Consider the following 13,564-nt stretch of genomic DNA (forward strand, 5'->3'; position numbering starts at 1 on the left):
TTCCTTCCTTCCTTCCTTCCTTCCTTCCTTCCTTTCGTTCTTTCTTTCATTTGATCGTTCGTTTTTTTTAGATGGGGTCTCACTCTGTTACCCAGGCTAGAGTGCAGTGGCATGATCTCTCAGCTCACTGCAACCTCCACCTCCTGGGCTCAATCAATCCTCCCACCTCAGCCTCCTGTGTAACTGGGACTACAGGTGCATGCCACCACACCTGGCTAATTTTTGTATATTTTTTTTGTAGAGATGGGGTTTTACCATGTTGCCCAGGCTGGTGTCAAACTCCTGAACTCAAGCGATCTGCCCACCTTGGCTTCCCAAAGTGCTGGGATTACAGGCATGAGCCACTGCACCCATCTGAGAGCTAATTTTCTTAGGACACACAGCAACTTCTACTGGATGATCGCACCTTAGAATGATAATTATGTCATCTTGCATTTCCAGAACATTTTGTATTTTTTCAGGGAGTTTTCACAATGATTATCTCAGTTATTCATCAAAGGATTTTTCATTATAAACTGCATTTGCGTATTTTATTTACCTATAATCCTTTCCCCACTGCTGAAACAATAGCATTCTGAGCAAACACGCATATGGCTAACAAATTCACTCTTATTCATAAGATTTCTTTTTCTTGTTTTCCCATTTTATTTTTAAATCATGATTTTTATCTTCCAGGCCATATTCTTTCACACATTTTTGTTATTCTCAAAATCATGATTCCATTCTTTCTCTTCTGATTTGGCACGTGCCCTCTTCATCTCCTTTCACCGACGAGGGTTCTGGCCCCTAACGCCCATTGTTCCAGCACATTCAGAGACTCACGTTTCTGACTCCTCTCCACCTCATTCCTCTCTGAGGCAAGTGCTGTTTATTTTGCATTGAAGTTTCATATTACCTTTAGCTAGAGATTTGTTATGCAAGACAACCTCATGGTCGTGCAGCCTCATGCAGATTTTTCCTTTGCCCTGGCATCTTGAAGATTCTTTTCTGCTTCTCAAATTACTTCTTTTTTTTCCCATTCTTCATGACACTTTCCTGATTTCCCTTTCTGTGTTCTTGATCTTTATCTTCTGCTATCTGAATTCATTATCTCAGCAAACATGTGTCAAGCATCTACTATGAACCAGACTCTGTGCTGGGCTCTGGGGATTCAAAAACCCATGACCTGATCTTGACCTTGAAGTATTCACAGCCTGCAACAGTGGGTCTCAGACCTCGTGGCACGTTTGAATCGTCATCTGAAGAACTTTAAAAAAATACTAATTCTAAAGTCCTAGCCCTAGAGATTCTGGTTTAATTGTGAGAGCCTGGCATTGTTATTTTTAAACAGAGATCCTAATGTGCACCCAGGGATAAGAACCATTCACTGGTCTAATGGATGAAACAGATGTGGAGACAAATGATTTTAATACAATGTGAAGGCAGAAGTAAGCATAGGGGGCAGGAGGAGAACAGAAGAGACGTCCGGGATCCAGCTTAGGAAGTGAGAATGCCGGGCAGGTTACCCAGAGTGGATGACTCCGTGCCCTGTCTCATCCCAGAAGAACTTTTTGCAGAGCCCACCCTTCCTCCCATTTTCCAGTCAAATAGGAGAAATGAAAGTCTCTCCTAGAGTTATCTTTTATCTTAAGGAATAGAAGAGCAATTATGAGTATAGGCTTGGGATGCAAAAAACACATTCAAATCTCAGCTCTGCCACTTACTGTGTGGCCTTACACAAAATCGTGTATGTGTGTGTCTGTGTGTATGTGTGAACTGAGGGAGCTAATGTATGTAATGTGCCTCACCCACTGCTTTACATTCAGTAGATGCTCAAAAAAATTGTAGCTATGGGCCGGGCGTGGTGGCTCACACCTGTAATCCCAGCACTTTGGGAGGTGAGGTGGGTAGATTGCTTGTGGCCAGGAATTTGAGACCGGCCTGGCCAACATGATGAAACCCCATCTCTACTAAAAATACAAAAATTAGCCAGGTGTGGTGACGTGCGCCGGTAATCCCAGCTACTTGGGAGGCTGAGGCAGGAGAATTGCTTGAGCCTGGGAGGCAGAGGTTTCAGTAGCTGAGATTGCCCCACTGCACTCCAGACTGGGCCACAGAGCAAGACACCGTCTCAAAAAAAAAAAAAAAAAAAGTCGCTACGTACACTTCAAAGTACACACACACACATACACACACACACAAACGCACATGCTGATGATGCTCAGCGTGTCTTCTTCCAGCAGCAAGTACTCAGATGACTTTCTGTGTTTGCCCTGCTGGCCCATCCCTGCTTGGGGGAGATACTTCACTTGGTCTGTCTCCATGTGATCTTTGAAGGCAGGTGTCTGAGCCTCAGCCCCCATGTGCCTGCTCCTCTCCAGGTCCTTTCCCTTGTCTTCCCCAGTTGTTTGGCATCTTCTCTACCTCCAGCGTTCCTGCCAACATTGGTCCCTGGCTCATTGTCTGGTCTGAAGTTTATCATGGATCTGAATGTGATGGTTCTCCCATGGCTGACTCTGTCATCCCTTCTGTGTTTTCCCTTATGGTGGCTGAGTGGTCCACTGCCATCCTGCATGGCATCCCCAGCCTCACCCGTTGCTGCCAGTGCTTGTGGTGGGACTTAAGCTGGAGCTGGAGCTGGAGCTGGAGGGCTCCAGCTTGCCATAGCTGCCCACTGTCCTTTCTAAATGTATTATTGTTGCCTTGGCTAGGCGTCTCCATTTCCTGGGACAGCAATCTGAGGTTTTCTCGGTCTTGAGGCCATATAGAGACCTTGATTGCCAGACTCTGATTCCCTGGGGAGTGCTTTCTTGGGTTTATAGCTTGGTCCATTCTGGAATGATGCTGTAGTCTTCCTCTAAAGCGTGCCTCCCACTTTCTCTGAGCCTTCCCTTGCTCCTGAGACAGAACGATTACACTGTTCTGATGTCCTTACTTTCTTATTTCTCACCTTTTCCTGTGCATTTTCTCTCAACCCTGTGGCAGCCCTCTGACCTCCTTGCATTTCTGACATAGGTCTGTGCATGGCATTGCCTTCCTGCCTGCTACTCCATCTGTGTCTCCTAATTCCTGGGATTTGGTTTATACAGGCTTCTCACTTTGGCTCTTTGGTTTTTTAAAAGTGATTTCTGCTTCAATCCAGCACTTTACCATTTCTCCTTCTCTTCTTCGTTATTTACTTCTGCACATGGGATTATTAATTTTACTCTTTGAAACTTTTGGCTTTGTTCTCCCCTCATATGGTTTGGCTGTGTTGCCACCCAAATGTCGTCTTGAACTGTAGCTCCTATAATTCCCATGCGTTGTGGGAGGGACCCAGTGAAAGATACTTGAATCATGGGGGCAGTTTCCCCATACTGTTCTCATGGTAGTGAATAAGTCTTATGAAATCTGATGATTTTATAAGGGGTTTCCCTTTTCACTTGGCTCTCTCATTCTCAATTGTCTGCTGCCATAAAAGATGTCCTTTGCTCTTCCGCCATGACTGTGAGGCCTCCCCAGCCATGTGGAGCTATGAGTCCACCAAACCTCTTTTCTTTATAAATTACAGTCTTGGATATGTCTTTATTAGCAGCGTGAGAACAGACTAATACATCTCCTGTGAGAGGCTTTGCTCTTATTGTCTTTCCAGATGACCCAGCCCCATTTGTCTTATGAAGGGTGAATAAGACTCCTTTTCTTTTAAAAAAAAGTATTTTTATTGATATGTATATTAGATATACATACTTTTGGGGTACAGGTGATAATTTGGTACATTCATGTAGTCAAATCACAGTACTCGGGACATCCAACACCTTTGTTAAAATAAAAACTTCAGCTGAATTAAATTTAAAGGAGTTTAATCAAACAATGAACAATTCATGAATCAGGCAACCCCCAGAATCACAGCAGATTCAGAGAGACTCCAGGAGTGCCTCATGGTCAGAACAAATTTATAAAAAGGGAAGTGAGATACAGAAATCAGAAGTGAGGTACAGAAACAGCTGGATTGGTTACAGGTTAGTGTTTAACTTATTTGAACCCTTTGAACACTTAGTCCATGAGTAGTTGAAGTATGGCCACTGGGATTGGCCAAGAATCAACTATTGTTACAGGTACATACTCCTAAGTTAGGTTTTCAATCTTGTCTGCCTATTAAGCTAGGTTACATTTTGTCTGCAATGACTCAAATATAGAAGTATGGAGTCCTTCTCAGGCCATATTTAACTTGCTTTAACACCTTAAATATTTATCTTCCTTTAAGCGAGGAACATTCGAATTAGTCTCTTCTAGCTATTTGGAAATATACAATTGATGAATGTTAACTATAGTCACCCTGCTGCTCTATCGAATACTAGATCTTATTTTTTCCATCTAAGTCTGTATTTGTACCCATTAATCATCTTCTCTTCATGCCCCTCTCCCTGGTACCCTTCCTGGCCTTTGGGATGCCCTTTCTCTTAGTTGGTGGTGGTGTTGGACTGAGCACTCCATCCTGACCTGGTAGGATTTTGCTGATTCCCCATCTCCTCTCTTCGGGAGAACACATCCCACACTCATCTTGCTGGAGTCCATGGATTCCTTAAAACAGTCTGGGAGATCTGGAGGGGTAGCAACTATTATTCCTGTTTTTTAGTTAGGAAGATGAGACTTAGCAAGGAGGAAACAGGCCTAGGAAGGGAAGCTCATGCTCCAAGCTCATGCAGCCAGTAAGGGAAGAACCGGGAAAGAATGCATGCCAAGGAATTCCCAGTTCATTGCATGGAGGAGAAGAGGGGAGTGTGCTACTCAGAGCCCCTAACATCTGTCATCCTGTAAAAGCTATAATGAAAAGTCATAAATGCATAAATAGTGTGAAAAAGTTCAAAGGTAAACTCATTAAGTTCAGAAATATAAGGTATGCCTAGGGCCAAAAAAAAAAAAAAAAAAAAAAAAAGTCACGTAATGACTTATGGGACGCACTAGCACAGTGTTGTAGAATGCTAAAATAGCTGAGGGGAGCTTGCAGAGACAGGGTCCTCGGGTGACTGGGTCCCTACTGCATGTTGAGAGCTGTTGGAAGTACCTTACATGCGTTATTTTATTTAATCTTCATAAGAGATGAATGACCTTATGAGGTTGGTGTTATTACATCCACCAGCTCAAGGCTCAGAGAGGTCAAGGCACTTGCTCACAGTCACAGAGTGGCTTAGGGGCTGATTTGGGATGACAGACCAGGTCTCTCAAATTCCATTTTCCTGTGCTTGCCTGCGTGTCACGATTTGCCCAGTTTTCTGAAGGACAGACCTGCACGTGGCCCCTGCAGGAGAGATACATCTCTGTTTGGGAGAGGTTGGCATTGGGGAGGAAAGCCCTGCCCGTCAGCCCTCCTCCTGGTTGCAGTGCCCTGGCTAACTGTACCCGTGGGTGTGACCCTGTGTAGCTGTCTTTTTCTTAAGTACACAGAGAAAACAAATTTCCGTCTTGGGGATAAAGTTCAAAGAACAGCCTCACCCAGAAGGTGGGGCTGAGTGCTGCCCAGCTGGCTGGCTACCTGCTGTGAATAACTAACCAGAACACCTGAAATATGGCATGATATGGGCCAAGACAGAGCAAGAACCCAAGTTCATGTATGACCCTCATCATCCTCCTTTTACATGCTCCCAGTGCCATGGAGAGCTTGCAGGTGGGAGTTAAGAGGGGCTACTCTCCCTTCCCTTCCAGGTAGAGGTTGAGATTCATGTCTCATAGTCCTTTATTCTTTGGGGTTTTCTTGAGACTTATTTGAGTCAAATATATGCCAAATGAGGACCTGCCCCCTGTGGAGGCCCTGCTTAAGTACTGGAGTTAGAGGAGACCGACTGCCTCCTGCTTATCCCTCCCTCTGCTTGCAACATCCTCCCTGCTCCTCGGTTCTTCCTCCAGGTACATCTCAAATGTTCCCTGTTATAAGAATAGCTAATATGCTTATACACTAACACTTATGTGGCAGATATATTTATTCATTTATTTAATCCTTTCAACAGCCCTATAGCGTAGGTACTATTATTTCCATTTTGCAGATGAGAAAAACGAGGCACAAAAAGGTTAAGTAATTTATCCAAGGTGACACTGCTAGTAAATGGCAGACCTGGGACTGTACCCCAGTCTATTTCCAGATAGTGAAGTTGGCAGCAGGGTATGGTGAAGGAGCCTGGATTGGGTTCAAATCTTGGTCTCACCACTTAAAGCTGCATGAACTTGGGAGGTGGCTTAGCCATCTTGAACCTCAATTTTCTCATTTTTGAAAGGGAATAATACAGTTGGGTGTGGTGGCTCATGCCTATAATTCCAGCGCTTTGGGAGGCTGAAGCAGGAGGACTTGAGGCCAGGAGTTAGAGACCGGACTGGTCAACATAGCAATAACCTGTTTCTAAAAAAATAAATAAATAAATTAGCTGGGCATGGTGGTGTGTGCCTGTAGTCCTAGATACTCAGGAGGCTGAGGCAGGGAGGATGGCTTCAGCCTAGAAGTTCTAGGCTCCATTGAGCTCTGATTGTGCCAATGCACTCCAACTTGGGTGACACAGTGAGACCCTGTCTCTAAAAAAAAAAAAGGGGAGACTGGGTGCCGTGGCTCACACCTGTAATCCCAGCACTTTGGGAGGCCGAGGTGGGCGGATCACGAGGTCAGGAGATCAAGACCATCCTGGCTAAATGCTGAAACCCCATCTCTACTAAAAATGTAAAAAATTAGCCGGGCGTGGTCATGGGCGCCTGTAGTTCCAGCTACTCGGGAGGCTGAGGCAGGAGAATGGCATGAACTTGGGAGGCAGAGCTTGCAGTGAGCTGAGATCGCACCACTGTACTCCAGCCTGGGCAAGAGAGCGAGACTTTGTCTCAAAAAAAAAAAAAAAAAAAAAAAAGAAAAGGGGGAATAATACATCTAACATCATATAATTGTTTGTGAGGTTTAAAAAAGATAAATAATGACAGTATTGATCATTTGAAAATAAGTAATACATATTAGTTCTCTTCCAACTTTGAATCAATCAATTATATTAAGCATAAAACTTTAGTATAGAATAGTATAGGATAGAAAGAGATGTTAGATCCGGAAAGGATCTTAGCAATGCCCTAATCCAATGTATTGTCTGAAGCATGAGGAATTAGTGACACTTGCTCAAGGCCAGTCACATAGTGACTGTGACAAAGATTGCGAGTTGCCTTTTCTAATCTCTTGTCTCCCTTCTTCCTTAGCAATAGCATCCCTGTTTTTTTTTTTTTTTTTTTTTTGAGACAGAGTCTCGCTCTGTTGCCCAGGCTGGAGTGAAGTGGCACGATCTCCGCTCACGGCACATCCCTGGTTTTTAGTTGAATTCATGGTGTCTTGGAAAAAGACTACATTTCCTAGCTTTCCTTGGAGCTAAGTGTGGCCATTTGACTATGTCTGGCCAATGAGATGTCAGTGAAAAAGTCACAGGCTACTTTCTGGAAGTCTCCTTCAAAAGGGAGAATGCTGGTTCTTCTCCCTTTCTTCCACCTTTTTGCTTGGAAGGCAGATCTGGTAACTGGAGCTCTAGTTGTCATCTTGAACAGGAGTATGTCACAGCCTAGGAATGACAGTGCCTTCACACTACCATGAGTTATATACCTCTAGATTTATTTCACATGAGACAGAAGTAAAACTTCTGTCTTGTTTAAGCCACTGTTGCTTGGGTTTCCTGTTACTTGCAGTCTAACCTAATCCTAACAGACGGCATTAGATATCGACTAGAAACAGTCAATAAATGTTTGTTGAGTTGAGGAGGGGTCCCCCAGAGAAGCCTGGCCTGTCTTTTTCCATCTCTGCAGGTATTTGCGAGAGAAGCTGGGGTTTTCACAAGAAAACATCTTGAAGCCCTAAAACGACTTCTCATGCCTTGTGGGTGTGGGTGGGCTTATTTCGGGAAACCAGGGCTGTGGCTGGAGGAAGGTGCCCAGGTATGGGTGGTCTGGTTCTGTTGGTCTTCTTGGCCACAGAGGGACAAACCTGTGGACAGAGCTATCCTTTGGTTCCAGATGTGGGTCTCTGCACATTGTCCGTCCGCTAAGCTCTCAGCTGGTGGGCTGAAGAAGCCCGAGGGAGCCAGGATCTATGAGATGGCCCGATTACCTCGCCTGTTACTCACGCTGTTGTTACTGGCATGTTTTGAAATTGATGGTTTCTTTTCTTTCCTCAAAAAATTTGTTCCTCCCTTTGCTCTTTTTAAATTAATGTTTCTGTCATGAAATATTTCAAAGATAGACAAGAATAGAAAAGAGCATAATGAATACCTATTTACCCACCGTTAGACTTTATCAAATCTTAACATTATGTCATATTTGCATCAGATCTCATTTAAAGAAATAAAACATTACTGATATAATTGAAGCTCTCTGCATATTCCACTCCTACCCCTGTTCCTCTCCCTCCTCAGAGGTAACTATTACCATGAATCCAGTGTTTATCATTCCTATGTATGTTTTTACACTTTTACTACATATTTATGTATTCATTAATACAATATAGCATTACTCAATAGGGTTTTAAATTTTATATATAAATTATAGCAGATTCCACTTATCATTGAGTATTCCGTTGTATAAATATACCACAATGCATTTCTCCATTTTCCTGTTGATGAATATTTATGCTGTTTCCTTTTTTTTTTCTTTTTTTATAACTCAAACAATGCTGTGATGAATTCCTCTACTTACCTCCTCCTGGGGAACAGTGAGAGGGTTTGTTTAAGGCAAGTGTCAGCAAACTATAGCTTGTAGGTCATACCTGGCTACCACTTGTTTTTTGTATGGAGCTATGAATTAAGAATGATTTTTATATTTTTTCTTTTTCTGAATTTGAATTTTAACTTTAAAAATTGTGATAAAATGGGCCAGGCATGGTGGCTCATGCTTGCAATCCTAGCATTTTGGGAGACCAAGGTGGGCAGATCACCTGAGGTCAAGAGTTCGAGATCAGCTTGGTCAACATGGCAAAACCCCATCTCTACTAAAAATACAAAAATTAGCTGGGTGTGGTGGTGCACGCCTGTTATCCCAGCTACTCGGGAGGCTGAGGCAGGAAAATCACTTGAACCCAGGAGGCAGAGGTGGCAGTGAACCAAGATTGTGTCACTGCACTCCAGCCTGGGCGACAGAGGAAGACTTGCTGTCTCAAAATAAATAAATAAATAAATAAATACAATAAATACAAATAAAAAATAAAAAATTATGGTAAAATATGCATAACAGAAGATTTACAGTTTTCACCATTTTTCAGTGTATAGTTCAGTGGCATTAAGTACATTCACATCATTGTGTGGCCATCACCACCATCCATCTCCAGAATGTTTTCATCATCCCAAACTGAAACTCCGTGGTCATTAATAACTCCCCTTTCCCACTTCCCCCAGCCCTGACAAATACCATTCTACTTTCCGTCTCTGTATACCTGACTAGTCTAGGTCCTTTGTGTCAGTAGAATCATGCCATATTGGTCCTTTTGTGATTGGCTTATTTCACTTAGCTTCATATCTCCAAGGTTCGTGCATGTTGAGGCATGTGTCAGAATTTCCTTACTTTTTAAGGCTGAATAATTTTCCATTGCATGTGCATATACATTTTGTTTATCCACTACATTTTTAATGGTTAAAAATAATAAGACTATTTTGTGGCATGTGAAAAATAAATAAAATTCAGATTTTAGTGTCCATTGAAAAGTTCGATTGGAACACAGCCACAGGCATTCATTTAAATGTTGTCTGTGCCTGTTTTCACGCTAAAACAGCAGTTAATTAAGACCATATGACTGGCAAAGCCTAAAATATTCACTATCTGGCCCTTCACAGAATAAGTTTGCCAACTCCTGTTCTCTGTTATGTAATTACCTAGAGGTGGAATAATGAATGGTAAGGTATGGGCATCTTCAACTTTACTAGATGTTGTAAAATTGCTCTCCAAAGCAATAGAACTAAGTACTGTAGTGCTTGAGTTTTTTGTAAACTTCTTTCTTTCCTTTTTGGACAGATTCTTTGTTTAAATAAAGGTGCTGGAAGGGCCCTTAAATGGCATTGTGTAGTCAGTTAATGTTGCTGCATACAGACAACTTTGAAATTTGAATAGTGGCAGAGCGTGGTGGCTCACACCTGTAATCCCAACACTTTAGGAGGCCAGGTGGACGGATTGCTTGAGCTCGGGAGTCAAGACCAGCCTGGGCAACACAGCAAGATGTGATCTCTACAAAAAATGCAAAAATTAGCTGGGTGTGGTGCCATGCACCTGGAATTCCAGCTACTTGGGAGGCTGAGGAGGGAGGATTACTTGAGCCAGGAGGTGGAGGTTGCAGTGAGCTGTGATTGCACCACTGCACTGCACAGTCTGGGCAACAGGGCAAGATGGAACAAAAAAGAAGAAGAAAGAAAAAAATAAATTTGAATGTTTTACAGCAAGCATTTATTTTGGGCTCATGGATCTGTGCATTGGTAGGGTTTGGCTGATGCACAACGGGTTCAACTCAGCCTGACTCCAAGCAGTGGGTTGGGCTCAGGTTTGCTCCACATGCCTCTCATCCTCCTTGGACTTGTAGCTAATTGAGGCAAATTTTTCTCATGGAAAAAGATAAGAACTCGAGTGTAGGCCCACGTGAACATTTTTCAAATCTTTGCTAGCGTTGTACAATCATCCTGTTGGTCAAAGAATAGGTAGGCCCAAAGTCAAGAGCTCAGGAAATATACTCTGTCCATCATGAAGCCATGATATGAGTGTGGATGTATAATTCCACTACAGGGGAAGGAAGATCTGGGGTCAATAACTGAATCTACCACAGACATCAAAGTTTTTGAGTTTCAGAGCCCTTCCTTCCTTCCTTCCTTCCTTCCTTCCTTCCTTCCTTCCTTCCTTCCTTCCTTTTCTTTCTTCTCCCTCTTTTTCTAATAACTTTTTTTTTTTTTTGAGATAGGGTCTTGCTCTGTCACCCAGGCTGGAGTGCAGTGGCTGATCATGGCTCACTGCAGTCTTGGCCTTCCAAGTTCAATTGGTCCTCTCGCCTCAGCCTCTCAAGTAGCTGGGATCACAGGTACATGCCACCATACCCAGCTATTGTTTTTTAAGCAGAGACAGGGTCTCACTATATTGCCCAGGCTGGTCTCAAACTCCTGGGCTCAAGGGATCTGTTCACCTCGGCCTCCCAAAGAGCTGGAATTATAGGTATGAGCCACTGTGCCCAGCTCTCTCTCTCTCTCTTTCTCTTTCTTTCTTGGAAACAGGGTCTCTCTCTGCTGGCCAGGCTGAAGTGCAGTGGTGTGATCATAGCTCACTGCACCCGTGAACTCCTGGGCTCAAGCGATCCTTCTGCCTCAGCGTCCTGGTAGCTGAGAGTATAAGTATGCACCACCATGCTTGGCTAATTAAAAAAAAAAAAATTATAGAGACAGGGGTTCTCACTATTTTGCCCAGGCTAGTTTGAAACATTTTCTTGAAACAAAATCTTATGTGGAATTGTAATGTATAATATGGAGAAAAGTCAAGCTGCTCTGATTGAAGTGGGAGTGGGGCTGTGCAGAACTCCTGCCTGCTTAACTCCCCTCTGTTCCTGGAACAACTCTACAGAGTCCCCCAGCTTCACAGAATGTAGTTTGATAGCCAGTCTCCTACATTGTTTCCTCTTCCAGGAGATGTCAACACTTTCCCCCACTGCAAGATCCAGGGATCTGCAGCAACACAACCAGGAGCAGATCCTCTCTGACAGTTGAGTCTCAACATGTGGCCTAAAGGGGCACCTCCTAGAAGTCAGGAGTAAGGAGGATGCCTGAGGCCACACCTGAATGTAGGCAAAGTAGATGACAAGATTACAAACAGACCTGGTTTGCTCTGTGGCTCGGCCCAAACTGGCTGGATTGCCACAACTTCAGCCCCTTGCCTGCCTCTAACTCAGGGAGGGAGATCCTTGTCCTCTGGAACATCTGGCCCTCATATTATGAGTCTTCTGTCAGAGGGATGGTGGCTTTTTATCATTATTGACTTTCACCAAGGTCTTAGCAGCACCTTTTGGGCAGGCAGTCTGGTTACTGTTTCCAGAACGGAGCCACAAGCCAGCCCCATCCCATGTGGCTTCTGTAATGCTTTCCTCTTCCATAGGCAGTGTGAGAAGCCCATCCACTGGAGTTACAGTGTGGAGGTGATGGGACCATGTCCTATTGAGAGCTTGCAAGGCTGCTTTCACTAGGTGTTAGTTCCCTGTGTCTAGCTGGACCAGGGAGCAAGGTCCAGCCCCCTCTTCTCCTCTCCATGCCCCAGTAGGCTCCCCTGCCCACTCCAACCCTCTGGCAACAGCCAGTCTTCCCCTCCCAGGTGCTGCTCCTGGAGCCCAATTAGCAACTCCATCTCCAAGCTTTATATTTCCCACTAGATTTCTCCTAATATTCTTGTCCTTTACAACCTGACAGTATCTGTACTTTTGTTCTTGTGATCTAATTAAAATTAGTGATTTAATGAGACTGCCCTGGGAAGCTGCAAGAAAGGCAGTGATGGGCAGGATGTTGGAGACGGGAAGGTAAGCAGACACTTGGCATCTACAGGGGCTTTGTCTTGCATTTATTAATTCTACAAATGTTTATTAAGCACCGATTATATGCCAGCATCCAAGCTAGGCAATGAGAAGATAGTGACAAACAAGAAAATCGAGCCAGATATGTTTCTGCCCCTCCCAACTTGCTGGTGAGGTCTTGCCCCATCTGGACATGTTTTCCGTAACTGACTTCTATTTGTTTGGCTGCGAGCTCTGGCTGACTGCTTAGACATTCTGCTGCTGTGCACTCATCCCAGCCAGATCAGCTTTACAGACATTTACTCCTTTTACCCTTGAGTTTGCTTCACTTTTTGAACTAAACACCTTGAACCTTAAGGGCTGCCTTCTCCAGGGCCCCAACCCTGGAACTTAATTTTTTTTTTTTTGAGATGTTATCTTGCTCTGTCACCCAGGCTGTCTCAGCTCACTGCAACCTCCACCTTCCAGGTTCAAGTGATTCTCCTGCCTCAGCCTCCTGAGTAGCTGGGACTACAGGCACCCACCATCACGCCTGGCTAATTTTTGTACTTTTAGTAGAGACGGGGTTTCACCATGTTGGCCAGGCTGGTTTCAAACTTCTGACCTCAAGTGATTCACCCACCTCGGCCTCCCAAATTGCTGGGACTACAGGCGTGAGCCACCGCGTCCAGACTGGAGCTGAAATTTTGCCCCCTACTCAACTCTATCCTGAGCTCTGGCCTGGCTTGTTCTCACCTCCCTGCCTTGGACTCTAGAGAAGTGGACACTGTTTAAGGCCAACCATTGACTTCTGATAATATAATTAGATAAAGGCTTCCGGACTAACTCCATTGCCTTGGTACACACTGGCTTCCTCTGATAAGAAAACTGGGTAGTAACTAAAGCCACCTTCTCTGGAGAGATGAAGGATTAACCAAGAGAAGAGCAAGCTTCCACTGTTTATTTAGAATGTTTAAGGAACCAGAAGTGGGTAGCTGCTGCTTGACTCTCTTTATCATGTGGGTGCCTCTGTCTCCTTCTGTCTTCTTGTCTGCCTCTGTCTCTTGTCAAGCCTGATTGTCCCAATACTCCCAGCAACTGTGG

The sequence above is a fragment of the Piliocolobus tephrosceles genome, chromosome 16 (genome assembly GCF_002776525.5).
Source record: "Piliocolobus tephrosceles isolate RC106 chromosome 16, ASM277652v3, whole genome shotgun sequence".
Taxonomy (NCBI): domain Eukaryota; kingdom Metazoa; phylum Chordata; class Mammalia; order Primates; family Cercopithecidae; genus Piliocolobus; species Piliocolobus tephrosceles.